This window comes from Heterocephalus glaber, unplaced genomic scaffold (genome assembly GCF_053883595.1).
Source record: "Heterocephalus glaber isolate CG9 unplaced genomic scaffold, H.glaber_assembly_v1.0 deba00000347, whole genome shotgun sequence".
NCBI lineage: Eukaryota > Metazoa > Chordata > Mammalia > Rodentia > Bathyergidae > Heterocephalus > Heterocephalus glaber.
This window is the reverse complement of record NW_028258143.1, coordinates 63,852,161-63,869,280: the sequence shown is the minus strand read 5'-3', so window position 1 is coordinate 63,869,280 and position 17,120 is coordinate 63,852,161. Positions and strand designations below refer to the sequence as shown.

At 37.7% G+C, this 17,120-nt stretch overlaps 1 pseudogene; it reads right to left on the bottom strand.

Moving 5' to 3' along the window:
• Window positions 1–5,038: 5,038 nt before the first annotated feature.
• On the bottom strand, window positions 5,039–7,450 carry LOC101721705 (zinc finger protein PLAG1 pseudogene; annotated as a pseudogene).
• Between the last annotated feature and the right edge of the window lie 9,670 nt (window positions 7,451–17,120).

Genomic DNA, 17,120 nt, shown 5'->3' with positions numbered 1-17,120 from the left:
CTTATTTCTCTCTGCACTATAAATTCTGTGTTCCCTGAAACTGTTTGGTTCTGTTCAACCCACAGGGCTCCTGACCAGCAAGCCAATGGTCTAGTAGACAATGACTCTCAGTGTGGGGGTATTTTAAAGGTTAGTGTGGGAGAATGTGAGGCTGAAATACCCAGGGTTCAGGTTTCTCGGGTTACTCTGGGGCCGAGGGAGCCTATTTAAACATGGCTGACAAATATTTAATTATCTCGACATCAAATACATTTAAATCGCTTCCTTGGGCCTCACTACAGCAGTGATGAAAACACGTGCGTGCGTCTCTGAGGTCTGCACGGACGCACATCTTGGAGATGCGTCCCTTTGAAGATGGGTCCCTTTGAAGACTACAGTATGTCCACATTTTACTAAGCAAAATTACAGAAGCGAGCCAAATCCCACACTACTGCAATCGTCATCAGTAAAGAAACCAGTCTAACATTTAAGTAAGGCAGACTATGATCTCAGAGTAAAATAGGACCATAGAAATTGTAAACTTTGTACTTTCCGATTTCCTTACAAATGGTTAAAATTCCCCCAGTGGCATATCTACCTATATTTGTGACTCCTGCCTTATGTGACTAATAAATAGTCTCTATTTCTTCCTCTGTCCCAGAAGAGCTGACCTCTTCCTTTCAGAGATACGTGCCACATTAAAAAAAAATTGACAGTGTAGCTAACATTTTTTAGAATTTCAAAGAATAAAATGACATGCCCCTAGGTGAGGAGTTCACACCTTTTGGGGGAGGTATGAGTATGTGGCAATAACGCTGCAGGGCTCCCTAATTCTTTGGAATGCATATGTTACCTCAAGACCCTTTGTTCCTTTAAAATACACAGATGTACATTATGTCTACAGTTAGAAAGTACTCATAAACTATTGCCTGCAATTTCAGGGACTTCATGGATGCTCTGGGGCCGAGGGAGCCTATTTAAACATGGCTGACAAATGTTTAATTATCTCGATGTCAAATACATTCATATCGCTTCCTTGGACCTCACTACAGCAGTGATGAAAACACGTGCGTGCGTCTCTGAGGTCTCCACGGATGCACATCCCTGAGATGCGCCAGCAAATGCACCAGCCTGCTTAAGTTCGTAATGCAGCAGAATAAGATACATGAGTCGGCCAACCCACTGGGATAAATTTTGCCGTTGAACAGCTTTACAATGGAGAGATTTTAAAATTTAGATTTCAAATAAATATTAGTCTTCGGCATACAAGAGCTTCTTACAAGGGTTAAAAGAGCTTTGCTTCCTGTGAAAAAGATTCTGTAGGTATTTGCTGTTTAAATCTGTTCAGGTAATTAGTCCCTGTGGAGCCCTGGGCTTTAGGCTCCAGCTGTTCATGCTAATGAGATGCCACTTGGTGTAGGGATTTTCCTCCCAGCATTAAGTAGTTAACCTGTAATGGGGAGCTTGAGAAGTTGCACACGTAAAAGGAGGTGAAGAGCAACTTAAACTTAATTATCACTTCATTTATCCACAAAAAAGAAAGAAAGAAAAAAGGCAAGGTAGATCTATCCTCTTAAGTCCTTCTTGGATGAAGCATGGTTAAAAGAAGCAAGAAAGGATAAAAGCTAACATCTCAACCATAATCAGAGCTGTGTTATTTCTTTAGATGTACAAGCTAAGTTTTGAAAATATAGGACCTATAAAAAGACCAAATATTCATAAAACATCAGCTCTTGTCTCTCAAATTAACAATATTTACATGAACATTTCTAATTAGTCAATATATAGAGTAGCAGAGGTGACTTGCTAGTTCCACATTTCAGGTGAGGAATCTTCACGATAGTTCTCTGACTGGCTTGGCTTAGGAGTGAGTGCTTCAGAACTTTATAGAAATTGATTATCTATACATAGAGCACTAAATTTAAGTTGTAATTTACAGCCAATGTACTGCACAAAGATACATATACTCACACTCAGTTCCAAATAGACAGACTGCACATTCTCATCAAAACATAAAATGCCTAGGGCCAAGGATTTAGCTCAGTGGTTTTGCTGCCTGCTGCATAAGCGCAAGGACCCAGGTTCATTCCCCGGTACAAAAAAAAAAACAAACATAAAATGCCTAGACATAGTTTCATTTAAAGTTACAATATGTGTAATGAATATTGAACATCATTGTTCTAAAATATTTACTAGATGAATGAGCAAATCAAAATTTTAAAATATGAAAAATTCAAAATTAAAGTGACTCAAATTTAGATACTGGGAATGCTCCGCATTTATATTTAAAAAGAACTTTTATTTTTAAACAGGAATATTTAAGTAAATTAAATTCTAAATGTAAAATGCAAGAGGAAAAATGAAGTAAGTTTAAGTAACATACATATTTAAAGATAATGAACTACATTTTCTAGAACTGATCACCCACAAATAAAAAGACAGAGAAAGATGATTGTAAAATGATACAGAAAATGCAAATGATTTGAAGGATGCATTGCTTTTTGGAAAGCATGGCCAAAGAAGGGGAGGTATATATATATATATATATATATATATATATAGATATATAGATAGATAGATAGATAGATAATAGCATGAAAGAAAATATAGACAAAAATAAAAATTTAAAAATAAGAGGAGCAGAATTTACCAGTTGATTAAAAATATAAATGAATTGCGAAAGGTTGATAGGATATGAAAAAGTATAGCCACATAATCAAAGATAGTTATATATACACACAGCTCATTGTATTTAATTGTGTGGGTGTGTGCACGTGTGTGCTGTGTGTAGAGATTGTATATACCTATATATGTTGGTATGCACATGTGCAGAGAGACACCATGTCACAATCACAAAGATAACCCAGAATAACTACAAATGTCTTTAAAGGAGAAGGTGTGAAGAAATGACTCATATTTTATTTTATAGTTTAGATGGAAATATACAGTAAGATTACTTTTTTGTCTTTCATAAAGAGGTACATTAATGGAAAGTACATCTAAAAAATTAATCTACATTAGTTAACAACATTTTATACTATTAGAGGCCATTTTTGAATTATTATCATTATTATTATATACACAGTTAATACAGTACACATACAATCACTGGCAAATTTCTTAAAATCAATTTTAAAAATCTGTAATTTAGTGAAAATGAGAGGTAAAATAATAGTCATCCTTTATTTTTCATAACGCCCAGAGAAAACCCTAATGCTGTAACATCAATTGTCATTTTTCTCAGTGATAGATCTGATCCGCTTCATGATGTTCAGTATAGAAATTTGAAATTCATCAAGGTAAATTTCATAAAATAATCCTATAACTCAAGAAAATTGCCTGCTGAAATTGAGGCCAAGGGCCAGACATAAAACTCTATGTCTTACAGAGAAAAAATGGAACGCATTCAGATGTTAGCTGCTAGATAATTGTCTCATAAATGTCGTTGTGTTTAAAAATAGGGACCTTTGTAAGAAGTAGGTCAGAAGACACTCCTTCCAGAAGGCCCCTCCTGCACTTCGGAAAAGGGCTGTTCGTGTCTCTGAAGACACAGTGGTGCTCCTGAGAACCATCAGGTTTGGGGACCTGTTTCAAGGAAAAGGGGCAAGGAGAAGGTAAAAGTGACCTTTCAGTTCTGCTTCTTTCTCAAATACCAAGGTGCCATATTTTAGGGTCCTGTGTGCAGAACCCGGTCAGGGATTTCATAGACATGAAAACAGCTTGGGATGCATTTCTGACAAGGTGGCAGGTTTTGATAGGGGTGATCCTCTCTCTGTCTCAGCTCCTCTCTCTCTCTCTCTCTCTCTCTCAGCTCCTCTCTCTCTCTTCTCTCTTTCTCTTTCTTCCAAGTCTTCCACAGTGATTCCCAAGGTGAAAGTTACAGCTATGAGGTAGAGGAGGACCTCTATGACTATGTGTCAGAAATTCCTATCACTTAAGGAGCTCTAAAACTCTGTAATCCCCTTGTAATAAGATTCTGGAATAGAGACATCATTTCGACAAAGAAACTCAATCACCATACACATTTATATTTAGCTCATGTTGGGAATTCAAAGTGAGAGAAATTAGTGCTTGACTGCTAGATTCTCCATTAAAACAGTACCATTGGTAAGATAGTTTTACCACTATACGTTGGTTTTCTTTTTAATGTTTGTTTATTTGTTTGTTATGCTGTTCTGGGGGGTGAACACAAGTCCTTCACATCCAGCTGCATCCTCGGGGCTCTCTTTCTTTTTATTTTGAGACAGGGCATCTCTAAGTTGCTAAATTTCCCAAGATGGTATCAAGCTTGAGACCCTCCTTCCTCAGCCTCCCACAGTGCTGAAAATATCATAGTGGGGCACCATACAAAGCCCACGTAGCTTTCCTTTTTTTTTTTTTTTTTTTAAAGGTATCGAACTCAGGACCTTGCACTTGCAAGGCAGGCGAGGTGCCACTGAGCTAAATTCCCTGCCTGCCTTCCTTTTTGTTTTTACTTTTAGTATCTTTTTGGTTCTGCCAAGGCTCCTTTCTGCAAGTATTCTTGCTAGTAGACCTATGATTCTTAGCAGATTCTCCTTTGGTATAATTTCTATTTCAGAGCTCAATAGAAGTTCTGCATATCCATGTTTGTTTTGATTCTTTACTTGTCAGTTTTCTAAGGCCCTCTTTAAATATTTGGGCTTATGTAAGATATGGCAAGGTCTGCACATTTCCATTCTTTGCTCGATTCAATTGTTACCTCTGGTCTTCATCTGTTTATGAAGATAGAGTCTGGTGATTCTGTTACATAAGCGAGCAGCTGTGGTTACTTCATAACAGTTTTTGAAAGTATCTTAACACCATTCACTGGAATGGTAGACTTTTGGAAATAATTTTACAAAAATTAGTTCCTATACGGGTTGAGGAGAGCAGGAGAGGGGACTCAAGCTATAGTTAAAGAAGGATGTATCTGGGGCACAAGAAATGTGTTTGAGGAGATTCAAAAAGTGGTTGTTGGCCGGGGATTTAGCTCAGTGGTTTCACCGCCTGCCTCGCAAGAGCAAGGACCCGAGTTCGATCCCTGGTACCAAACAACAACAACAACAACAACAACAACAACAACAAAGGGGTTGTTTATTTTCTTGGGCCCTTGTCAGAACATATTTTAGGGGAGTTATATTGGATTAAGGATTTCTTTTTGCGGTCCCAGAGTAAAATGATAAACAGGCCCACCAATGATTGATTGGCATCCTTTCTCTTCTTTTCCAGGGCTCTTGTTAATTGTATTACACCTGCGAAGCCACATTCTTCTCAGAACCATCAGCAAAATTATAAATAATTCTTACGCAACTTGGTAAGACAACTACAAGGATTCATGTTAGAGTCAGAAAAAACCCTGGAGCAGACATTGTGAGCAAAGACAAAATGAGAGTTGCTATTAATGAGAGAGAGAGAGAGAGAGAGAATCACTTTCATGAACACACAGGTGCACACACACATGTTCAGGCTCACAACACATGTGCTACTTTATGAAACAGTATATTAGGTCTGGATTATTCCTGTAAATATATGTAATGGAATTCAATAAATTGAAATAAAAGAATGTGATGAAAAAGAAGTATTCTACCATAGAAAGTTTTCTATTTTTGGCTTATAGCACACAAAACCTCAAGACTGAAGCAACACATTCAGTTGTATACAATACCAAAGACCTAGACTTTATACATTTTAGTGCTATGATTTAAAAGTCCCTACTAAAACCCACAGTGAAATTTAATCCCAGTGTAAGGTATGAAAAGATAGGCCCAGATACAAATTTGAAGAGGTGATTTGGTTACTAGGTTGAATGGACCCATTCATGGACTAAAGGGCTGCTCTGAGATGTGTTATAAAAGCCATCTCTGCACGTGATATCCTCCCCATGTGACAATGTGGAAAATAAGCCCCCACCAGAAGTTGGACAGATGCTAGCAACATGCTTATGGTCCTTTCAATGTCCAGAACTGTGAGACAGATGAACTTTTTTTATATATATAGGCAAGACCATTTAATGGTGTGAAATTAGACAACTGAGAAAAATCCAATGTTGGTGTTTTGAGGGGGACACTGATGGAGACAAAACTTTTTGATAGGGAGAGGTCCCCTGCACCATCATCTAGGGACGCACCCTGAGGATCCAACGCTAGCTTAGATGATGATGCTTGAGAATCCTGCAATGAAGAGGGCATGCCACCTTGTAACTCCATCAGATAACTCTCAATTTCCTCCTTTAATGGTTGCTCTTTTTCAGGAATAGAAATTGCATATGAGGTAGAACTGAATGGATATTTGAAAGAAAGGCGGTGAGAGGGATGAACAGCATCCATATCTATTGGGCACGTCATTTCCAAAGGCAAAGTTGTGATCATTTGGTGAGCAGATCCCAAGCTCTGCATGGAGTGAAATGGAGTGTTATAGAGGTTTACCTGCAAAGTGTTTGTGAATGGCTTTGATAACAGTCCACTGGAAGGTACGGACATCACCAGAAGGAGCTCATCTTTTACAGGCACAGACACATTGCAGGTGAATGGATCCAGGAAATCCACTGGTTCAGTTTTAACCCTCAGAAGCTCTTGATTGTGTGTTTTCTTCATATGTCGAGTCAGGTGATCCTTTCTTCCCGATCTCCTTGCACATTACTGACAGAGGAAGTCCTGTCTTCCAGTGTGCACCACCATGTGTCTCTTTTCAGGTGTAGAACCTGTGATCACAATGCTTGCACTGGTGCCTTTTCTCTTTCACACCCTCAGATGACTTGCCTGCCTGAGATTTAAGGTGCTCCAGAAGCACTCCTGTGCTTTTGAAAGTCTGCAAACACACCGTGCGGGTGAGGTCGCCACTGGTTGTGGCATGCAAAGCCAAGTGCCGTTCAAACCCAAGCTTGGTATTGTAGCTCTTGCCACACTCTTCCTACTTAAATGTCTCTTTGTCAGGGTCGTGTGTATGGAGGTGAATCTTTGGATGATCTTTCCGGTGAAACATTTTTTCACAATAATTACACTTGTGGGTTTTTTCAGGAGAGTGAGTAGCCATGTGCCTTTGTAATTTGTACTTACAAACAAAGGCCTTGGTGCAGTCTTGTTGTGGGCACTTGTAGGGCCTCTCTCCTGTGTGAGAGTAGGAATGAACCTTTAATTTCTCAACCCTGTTAAAGGCCTTGTCACACAGTTGGTAAGGAAAGTTTTTTCTTGGTTTGGTTTCACCATGCTTACATTTCCCTGAAGGGACTTTCTGGGTATCTCTTACTTCTGACAAATCACCAGGAACGACAGCGGCCATAGCAGCCTTAACCAGGCTTTCTTGTTGGACACTTGGGAACTGGCCAACTCCACTAGATGATATAGCTTTAGGCTGCTTCTCAAGTTTCATGTGGTCATAAAAGAAAGCAAAAAGGGACTGATTACAGACGGAAAAAGCCTTGGACTTTGATCTTAGTCAGTCCCCCATTAACTCTTGGTGGAAGAGCATGGAATCCCATCTTTCCCATTGTAGCCAACCGTGGGGCTTTAACATTCTCTCTCCGGTGTGCCCGACACTTTCTAATAATTTTTTTCTCATATTTCGGGCTGGACACAGCAGGCCTGGAAATTGTTTCCTTATGCCTCTTTCCAGCAGCCATTCTAGTGCATGCTTTCCCCGCCGCCCAAACTTCACGCTTTATACATTACCTGACCTCTGACAGCAACAGAGATGGACTGAAACTTAAGGTAGCAACCAGCTTCAGTCTGAATGAATACTGTCACGAACCTTTTCTCAGACCTCTCATTCCCAGAGCGGGCGCTCACCTACCTGGGAGGGACCAGGAGGGCTGGGTATGTCACTGATGACCTGGGGAAATGCCAGCTTCTGCTCAGGGTGCTCTCAGTCTCGACGAACAGATACTAAGGTCCTCAGAAGGTATCTGCGGAAATTCCAGGTTCTAATGGCAATCACTGGTCTACTTTCTGCCACCAATCATGTAATTACCCTTTCTTCTTCCAGATGGAAAGTGGTGAAATTTAGTGGTTATATTTTCTTAAGGAATTTCATCTTTTCTGCAAGGACTAAGTCTTCTCCTTCCTATATAATCGTGAAAAATGACCATGAAACTTTTCCTCCAGCCAAAGCATTTACAGAACATAGTTTACATTTTAAAATATACGGCTCCTGAGTATTTGATGATCAGCATTCTGTTTTCAGTATTTGTGGGCCACTCAGAAGGCTCATAATGTATAAATTCGGCTATAGCACATGTTGATATCTTGTGTGTTCTCCATGACTAAATGGCTTATCTAGCCTTTGAACCTAATGACCAATGGGGTTCAGTGTGCAAACTGTTTCATCTGCTGCAACTTCTTATTCCACACTTAATAATTTTTTGGGGGGGAGGGTACAGGGATCGAACTTGGGACCTTGCACTTTTGAGGCAGGCAGCGGAACAACTGAGCTAAATCCCCGGCCCCACACTTAATAATTTCTTAACATGTAACGTTAAAAAACATACTTCTTTTTCTTTATTTTAAAATGTCCCCAAATGGTATCTACTTACTAAAATAAAAGTAGTGACATAACATTTTTTTGGGGGGTACCGGGGATTGAACTTGGGTCTTTATGCTTGCACAGCAGGTGGCAAAACCACTGAGCTAAATCCCCAGCCCCCAATAGTGACATAACTTTTAAAAATTTAAGAAACTGATATTTATAAAGCAATAAATACCTGGCAAAAAGATAATGGGACTATTGACAAGTTTAACAACAGCATAAGAAAATTCACTGCAATTTCTAGCAAGAATTTATTTTAAAAATTGATGAAACAATTTCAATAAAGTATTTCTTTTTACTAATAAGAAATAAATAATTGGTGAAAGTTGATAAAAATATATGCTTCTCAACAAAATTGAATGTATGCATAGATTTATAACAGGCTGATTTTCACAAATTTGATTATTCTTTCTTTCATATATATTATTCATAAATGTTGTCTAGCTATAAGTAACTATTCATCAAAGAGTATAGTAATGTTCTTATTTTTTTCTGCTCCTTGAATTGGATATAATAAAAAGGAACACTTAAATATACCATTCATTCAGGAGAAAAAAATGTGAAAACCACTTGATCCTAGCACTAAAAAATTATACCTATAATTAAAACATAGTAACTTTGGAAGAAACTAACAAATGAAAAACCACAACAAGATGCTTCCTTCTTATCTGATGTAAATGTTGAAATATTTAAAAAATATTCTACATTGCCATTAATTCCTCTCAAAATGCTTCTCCTCACTGAATACACTAATTGTACTATTCTTCCCCTTTCTGTTTTTTTTGTTTTTTTTTTTTGAGATAAGTTCTCACTCTGTAGTTCAGGCTGGTCTTGAACTCAACACGTAGTCCAGGCTGGCCTCAAAGTTACAGCAATCCTCCTGCCTCAGCCTCCGGAGTGCTGGGATTTCAGGTGTGCACCACCAGGCCTGGCTTCTTCCCCTTTCTGAAGCAGTTCTGGAAGTCCTCTTTTGTGAGCGTCTTCAGTTACATCATCACAGCTGTTTAGCTATCTTGGATATTTGCAAAATATTTACCTTTGATGGTCATTTTGACTTTGGAGGAGATGGAAGTTGCATGGTGCCTAGTTGGGTGAAGACACATTATAATATTTTTAGAAGACTTCCTTTCCATCGGTAGGCACTTATTAGCAGCCTTCTCCATATTTTTATCATACTTTAAAAGGCACTCACAGAAGAGGACTTCCAGAACTGCTTCAGAAAATGAGAAGAATGGTGGGATAAGCATGTTCTAAGCCAAGGAGAGTATGTTGAGGTAGATTAACGGCAATGTGAACTTTTGTTATTGTATGGAACTAGGATGAACCCAAAACCCTCATGCCCCCAGAGGCAGGGCTTTTGGAAGTGACAGAGTTATACGGATGACATACTCCTGTGTGAATCCATCCAGGGAGGAGTTCATTAGCTGGCTGCACTGCCAGGACCTGGGACCTCACTATGTGTGAGTCACGGGCGACGTGACGAGGCAGGGTCTGTTGCTCCCAGCTCCTGCCTGTGCGCTCTGCTTTGGGGCCATCAGAACATGGGCAGCCTCCCTCCACCAGATGCTTACACCATGCCCTGCCTGCTCTGGAACCAGGCCACTTAGGCTAAAATCCTTTTAAAAAACATGAGCCAAAATCTGTATCTCCTCTTTTAAATTGTCGGTGTCAGGTATTTGATCTTAGAGAGAAGGAAACTGACTAAGACACTCTTAACCTTAATACTTTTTCTTTAGACATTTAAACATTTACCATGTAGTTTGATCATTCCCTGTATAGTCTAATGATTTCATATGATGTTGCCTTTTAAAACAGAGAATTATAACCTGGTTGAATTATATTTTCTGAGAATTTATTTATACTTCGGGAATTTCTGTATTTTCATGGTACATGAAATCAATCAGCATCCAATCAGAGGCATAAACCACAACGCAATTTGAACAGGGAGAAATTAATATAAAATCATTAACTATAACAGGAACATAACTCTAAAGGTTCTCAGAGAGCCTCACATATAGGACAACCATAGAGCATTCAAGGAAGGAATTTAAAGGGGATTTCTTCTCTAGGCTGAGGGCAGACCTCACTGGGGAATTGGGAAGTATGGCTGCAAACCTGAGTGGCAAAAAGCTCTGTGGGTCCCTCCTGGTCAATCATCTTTGCAGTCTTCAGGGAAGCAGGAAATATCTCACCAGGATGCTGTGGGGCCGAGGCTTGAGGATGAGAACCAAACTGGCAACTCAGAAATATACTGTGGTATGGTATGGGTGAGCTGATACTGGAGATACTTTGACAAATTATAGTTTGGACTGGCAAAGCTGATCTGCCAGTCCAGATTTCTTTCTTACACTGACACTGTTGGGAAGTGAGCAGGAGAAAGAAGCTGAAACATCTGGAGCTCGCAGGCTGGCTGGAGAGCACACGTCGGGTGTGAGGTTGGAGTCATTGTCATTGTTAAAGTGGTCACTGGGCCAAAGCCAGGGCAGTGTGCTCTCCATGGGGAAGCTTTCTTCAGACTTATAGCTGTGCAGAGTGTAATTTATTGTATAAATTCTATATACAGTACTAGCAGTAGCAAGAAACAACAGAAAGAATCAAGGTAGTGAAAGTGCACTGGAGTGAGGAAGAGATGCCCTTTGCCCCTGTTCTGTCCTTATATTACCCTATATCTGCAAAGATTTGCACCATGCTGTCTGCCAAGTAATGCTGGAAGAGACCAGCTCTTATTACATAACAAGGGAAGCAGCCTGGCTTTGGAGTTTAGATAATAATTTGGAAACAGGCAAGTGCATTGTCCTTTAAGGACGCAGAGCACTGTGTCTCCTCTCCTTGCTTACTGGGGTATCAGAGGTGAATCTCTAACTACAATTACTCAGCTCCTAGATTCAGCCAAGCCTGAGATCAGCTTGGCTTGGGGACTTCCGAGTGAGTTATACAAGTAACTTTTTGATTCTAGCTAAATTAAGTTGGCTTTCTGCCATATGTAACTGAACAATTCTTGATTGGTGCAAAATAACATTCAGAGCAGATCTACAAAGCAAACAGAGATTTACTGAAGTTCACAAGTAAATCTCAGGTCTAAGATTACTGTACATTTTTGCACTTTAATTAGTTGGACTTTCATTCTCTTTATAGGGAATTTCTTCAGCAGCTCTTTGGTATGGTTTCTCAATTCCAGTCAAACAATAATAAAATTAAAATCCTCTTTCACAGACCTCTGGCTTGAGATTAGTCATCTAAAGAGTGGGAAATCTTTATTCCTGCTGACATATCTAGGTAAAATTGAAAGGAAAAAAAATCAGTGAATTTTGGGAAATTCTACAGAGAATTGAGGTTACTGAACAAATCTCTCAAAAATCTGGACAAATGGGCAAATACCAATAATCACAGCCCTGATCAGCTTACTTGGCACAGAAATAACTGAAGCCAGTACCTGGTAGAAACCTTTTGTGAGGAATGTTGATGATTGTTGCAGGCTGAGTGTGGAATAGCTTGAGAATTAAAACTCTAATGGAACCCATCTTAGAAGGGTCATCTAATTGTGCTAGGCGTTCACTGCAAAAATGGAAGAATCATTTCCTTATGTTTGGGTCAGGAGAAAAGGAAAAGTAAGTTTGTGATACATTTGGAGAAAATGTAGCCATTTTGAAATAAGCATCTACCTATCTCCACAAGAGAGTTTTGCTTTCTAGGGTAAAGTACTTTATCAAAGCCTTATCTGACCTGGAAGAGAGGTAACTGATCAACTCCAGAACCCTTATCAGTTCTGTGTCATAATAGGAGAAAAAAATTTAAAACATGAAATAACATCTTGGCTTTACCATGTCTTTCCACAATGATGTTTCTACCTTGGAGCCAGCTAATCATGAACTGAATGCCCTGAAAATATGAACCAAATTAAATCTCTCCTATTTTAAGTTCTGAGGCTTGGTTTCATGTCTCACTGAAGGGGAATCTGACTAATATATTGTCTTTGTTCATACAAAATATAACTGTTTACATAGAAATTCTCAGATTCTCCTCAATAATCCTATATATAATAAATAATTTTAGCAAGATGGCAAGGCACAAGTTTACTATATAAAAGTTAACTATTTTTCCATGCAGCAATAAATACTTAGAATTTTGAAATAAAAAAAAAAACATCAATGCTACTATATAGTAGGCTTTGGATAGACATAACAAAAATAGCACAGACAGGTGATTTTCTTGTAGTGCTGAGGATTAAAATTCTAAGAACAGATTTTTGGCAGATTTGATTTCTCCTGGGATCTCTCGCCTTAGCTTCTGGATACCCATATTGTCCCCATGTTTGCCATAGACTTTGCTCAGTGTGAAAACAGTCTTGCTGTCTCTTCTTTTCCTAAAGACACATGTCCTTCTGGATTAGACTAATTATCACTTCATGTAATCTTAATTACCTTCTTAAAGGTCTTATCTGCAAATATAGTCACATTGAGGACTAGGGCTTTAACCTACGGATTGGAGAAGATAAAATTCAATGCATAGCAAGTATATATGTATTAGCACAATAAAAATGAAAATCTTAAGTATAAAACTAGAAAAATACATCAAAAATCTATAGGAGGAAAATACAAAATCCTATTGAAAGAAATGACAAATTAATAGAGAAATGTTCAAGGAGAGGAAGACACAATGTTAAAATGTTAATTTACCCAACTTGATCTATAGATTCATAACAATCACAATCAAAATATCAGAAAAATATTTTCTGAACATTTGCAATTTATTCTAAAGTTTATTTGGAAAGCAAAAGACCCAGAAGAACCAATACAATAATGGAGAAGAGTTGAAAAACTAACACTATTTGACCTTATGATTTATTATAAAGCTACAGTGATTAAGACTTGTGAAATATTAGACAGGTCAATCAATATAACAGAATAAAGAGCTCAATCTAGATCCATAAATATAGTCAACTGATCTTCAGCAAAGGGGATAAGGCAAATCAAACAAAATGTCTTTAAAATAAATGGTAGTAAAACAATTGGACATTCATATGTAAAAACAATAAAGAATCTACATATAAACATTCTCTTGACAGATAAAATCGAGCAAGTAGTACAGCGAGTTATTGAATACAGTTCTTTCCTATGTACATTTTATTATTATAATAATATTATTAACATCTTGTATCATATATAGTTGTAGGATATATGTTCCAATATATGAGCTGACATCAATACCTTGTCATTAAGCGAAGTCCATGGTTTGCATTGAAGTTCATTTGTTGCTTTGCACAGAATAGTCATTAGTCTAAAAAAAAAAAAACTTCTCCAATACTTTATCTTTTCATCCCTTTCCTTCCTCCTAGTTAGCTGCTGACAACCATTGATTTTATTTCCATGTAGACGTTTTAGTGTGACATATTATTTGGATGACACAATATTTGAATGGTACAATATTCTGGCTTCTTCACATAGCAGTATGCACTTAATTTTCTTTGCTTAAAATTTTCTTTATGAACTTTTTATGGCTTTGTAACACTTTTTTAATGTTGACTATCCCTCTACTATATGGAGGCACTACAATTTAATACACACACACACACACACTGTTTACTAGGGTTTTTTTAGCATATGACCTTGAACAAATTACTTACTTGTACTTAACTACAGTCTATTCACTTGTGCTTGAATATGGAATTTTGAATATATTTTTATTATTTTGAAGATTAACCTTAAGAATAAGACTGTTATATATGTTAATGTTTTGTAAATTAATGACCCTCAATTACTATTTGCATACTGTCTTAAACAGCCCTATCCTATTTATGCAGGACTAACTCTACGAATGAGGAGTTCTTGCAAATGAAATTTGCTGAAAAGAGAAAACTCAGTTTCAGAAGATGGAAATGATAAGGAGGTGATTACCTCAGACACCAGGGGCTGCATAGATAAGAACTGGTGACTTGGGAAGAAACTGACTTTGGGGAAGACATTCAGGAAGTGTGTTATAATAATTTTTCTTTTATTCAACATTTTTTCATCATGTGAAATGTAGTCTTCTTGCTACCGTTTGTTTTAAAAGTAATTCAATAACGAATATGTATTTGCCCCTTCCTTGACAACTTTGTAGAGCCTGTATAATGCTCTTTATTTTAATCTCACCATCTATTTTTGCCTCCAGAGAAAGAACACTGCATCTTTTGACATGCAGGTGTACCTGACTTTCAACCATATTATTCTTGCAGTATCTCAGTTGGGGGTGCCAGAGATTTATAGCAGAGTCAGAACACTAGTATTAAATCTGTTACAGTTTTCCAAGAGCATCATGAGACTGAAGCTGAAAAGAATAAAAACTATATTCCTTTCTTATACACATTTCTTTTTATAAATGATTACGGCCAATGCTGTTCTTCTTCATTCATTCACAATAGATTTTTATGCCCCGACTAACTGTCAGAGTAAGAAACTGCTTCAGGTAAAAGGAAATAGATCAGAATATTAGAAAATTTATATTTATATTTGAGAAAAACTGAACAACTTTTAAATTTTATAGTTTTCATTTGCAAATTGTAAAGATGAATAGAGAATTACCTGCTACCTACGAGGTACAAATAACCAGTCCGCAAAGCATTTAAAATCTTGCATCTTTTGAATCAAGATGCCAGAATATAACACATATAATGTATTGGTTTCTACTCCAGATGTATATATTCTTATGAGACTTTATCCAATTAATTTAACTATGGTATTTTGTTGTAAAAATATCACAGTTTCTTATTGAGTGTTTCAGAACCAGGACACCTAGTGATTGATGGTAACTCTTTGCAAAATGTGGTCCATTCATTTAATTAGGGATGATTTAATTCAGCTTCCTTCTCTTAATGAGGGAAATCCCTAAGCCACAGGGAGGTTGTTTTGTTCAAGATCATGTGCCTACAGCCTACATTATAATAACTGGCATGTAAAACTTTTCTTCTTGACTCTTTCCCAGTTTGTCTCTCTCTCTCTTTCTCTTTCTCTCTCTCTCTCTCTCATTTCTATGACATGAATAAATAACACATTTTAATTTGTGATTAGTGGCATATACAGGTACTCTTCAAAACCCTAAACTATATTTGTTCATCTGTTGGGAGAATTCTCATTTAAAGAGCTTCAGTCATTTCCTCATGGGATGATTTTCTCTGTTCATCTATGTTTCTCTCTTCTAATTGAGTACTGAAATAAAGACTTCCTGATAAAAAAAAATCAGCAGCACAGGTTAGGGAGGAGGATCACAGCTTGTTCTGGTATATTTCTGTCAATTTCTATGCCGTAATGGACACTAGATTCTTAATTATTCATGTAAATTGGTGCCTTTGCTTTGGCCTCAATATTTCTGACACCTTCATAGTCATGGCTATCAGCTATAAACATATGTGTGCAATAGAATTCAGAATTGTTTTCCCCATGTAAAATCATTTTTGTAATATTTTGTTACAAATTAGCAACGTACGGTAAGACATAGGCATAATGTTTGTATTTTAAGTCAGCACTTTTTTGTTTGCCTATGCTTTATTAATGAAAAAGAGACTGAAGACGGTTGGAGAAAGTGACTGACGTGAAAAAAATAAAAATGGTGTGAATCAATAATAAGTGACATCAAATCAAAGAGAATTTCGTGTCAAGTCAAAATGAATGAAGAGTCTGAGATTGCACCCTACTTGAAAGTTAACCAGTTAGCTAGCCACAATCCATGGGTCCTGGAAAAGGGAAGAGGCATTCATGATGAAGGGAATTTTATCACTCAAAAGCATCTCAACATTTTGGGGCTGGTTCTGCGAGCTTCAGTGAAAGTTTTATAAAAAAAGGCCAAGTGATAATTCACTTAGTTCACTGTGTTAGAGAAGAGGAACACTGATTTAAGGGCATGTGATTTTTCTTTTTCAGTTTTTAAGTAATAGACAGTAAATATGTCTCTTTGCTTCAGAGAGAGAACCTGTCACTCTCTCCCCAGGTTGTTCATTGTTTAACATGTAGAAAAAATAATGTAAAACTGAGGATTCGGTGTCTCACTTGTACAGCTGCAGAAATATGAGAACCACATGGAGAACTGTCTCTCCATGCCTTCTTCCATGTAAAATTATTTCGCAGGGTCTCCTTATGGAGTAATTTTTGGAAACTTATGAAGATGGAGTGAAGAAAAATCAAATAAAACCCAGTTAGAAACAAGAACCGTGTATGAGTGTAATGAGGTAGAAAGGTAGACTATAAAGGAAGAGTAGAAAATAAAACCAGTGTAGGAGACACTAGAATTTCCTTTGCTCTTCTGTATGCCCTCTCCAATTTCTCTGATTTTATTTTTAAGGGTCTGCTCCAGAAACCGACCCCTGAGACCTTCCCTTGGGATACTAGTGTCACTTTCCCTACATTTGCAGAGGTGAAAGAAACGGGCACTCTGTGTCCGCATAGTTCTCTGAGCTGGTGTTTGATGGATTTGCCCTGAAGCTCACGTGCTTCCAATCAAGACATACAGGCAAGTGCATGCAGTACTTCCTGAGGGAGGTCCTGAGGGACAGGGCTGTATTTGTCTTTCTTTGCTTGCTCTAGAAATAATGACCTTTTTACCTCATTCCGTTTCCTTTCCTATTTTCCCTATTCTCCGCATAATTTCTT